General features: G+C 26.7%; 1 pseudogene; it reads right to left on the bottom strand.

Annotated features, from left to right (window-relative positions):
* Window positions 1–776: 776 nt before the first annotated feature.
* On the bottom strand, window positions 777–906 carry LOC149542547 (U6atac minor spliceosomal RNA; annotated as a pseudogene).
* Window positions 907–1,133: the final 227 nt, after the last annotated feature.

Raw genomic sequence — 1,133 nt, 5'->3', positions numbered from 1 at the left:
GAAATTAGAATTCATTTATCCACACTAGGATTTGGAAAAGTGAACTCTCAAGGCCCATTTGGTTGTGAGAATTGGTTAATGCAGAATTCAACTATGTTGGAATAAGCTCTCTTCCAAAATTTGCGCATTCTGAAAATAAATTCTAGAATAACATTTGGAGGTGTTTGGTTGTCTCGGAAGAGGAATCGGTAGATGACTATTCTGTGTTTGGTTGCATCATTAAAAATAGGAATTAGAATAAGTTTTTAAAAATATATATTAATATGAATTTATAAAAAAAATTGTTAAATTTTTTAAAGTGAAATTAATTCTTACTACCCTCTTCATTATAAATTGACTTTATTCATAAGAAAGGTATATCACATATTTCACTTATATTTAGTTAAACTTCAAAGTTTACAAAGTTTAAATATTTAGACCTCTCTTATCCACAAATATATTTGGTTGCTTAGCCCACACTGAAAGCAACCAATTAAATAATCAATTCACTTTGTTATACCCACGTTTTTGGATCTTTTCGTTGGATTTAAATTTGGTTATTTTAAAATTATATTCAATATTGCCTAAAATTGTTTCCATTATAAGCGTGATTTTTTAATATATATGTTTATTGTTAAAGAAGTCAAAAGTTACAATTTTTAATTATAAATATTTGACAAAATTTTTAAAAAAATTAATTACATTTGAAGAATTTGATTATAAATACTATTGTATGCATAAAGAATATAAAAAATTATGTTAAATATAACTATAAATTTGAATATAATATCAAAACTAAAATTATTTTATTTTTGGGTAAGAACTGTCAATGACTGATAGCCTTAAACCATGTGTGAAGGAAAGTCCAAAGACTATTTCCATCCCCATCAAGGGAGATGCCACCTATCTCTCATTTTCGACAAACACAAAATTTTTTGTTTTAAATATATAAAAATAGTAAAATATACGATATTTGAACCTAGTCTTATTTAGAAGGCTAAAGATAAGATTTATTTGTAAAGATAATTTTAACAACAATTTTGATTATGTAAAAATTGGTTTTGAATGTGTTGGGTGATGCGACACGCTCCCCTACCCACAGGTGGTTAATTATGTGGTGTTCCATGTTCACTAAAAGTCATGGCTTTTGGTGC

This window comes from Cupressus sempervirens, chromosome 8 (genome assembly GCF_028749045.1).
Source record: "Cupressus sempervirens isolate cs-2001-9-10 chromosome 8, ASM2874904v1, whole genome shotgun sequence".
NCBI classification, from domain to species: domain Eukaryota; kingdom Viridiplantae; phylum Streptophyta; class Pinopsida; order Cupressales; family Cupressaceae; genus Cupressus; species Cupressus sempervirens.
Note: the sequence above shows the minus strand (reverse complement) of the source record. Positions and strands in the feature narration are given on the sequence as shown.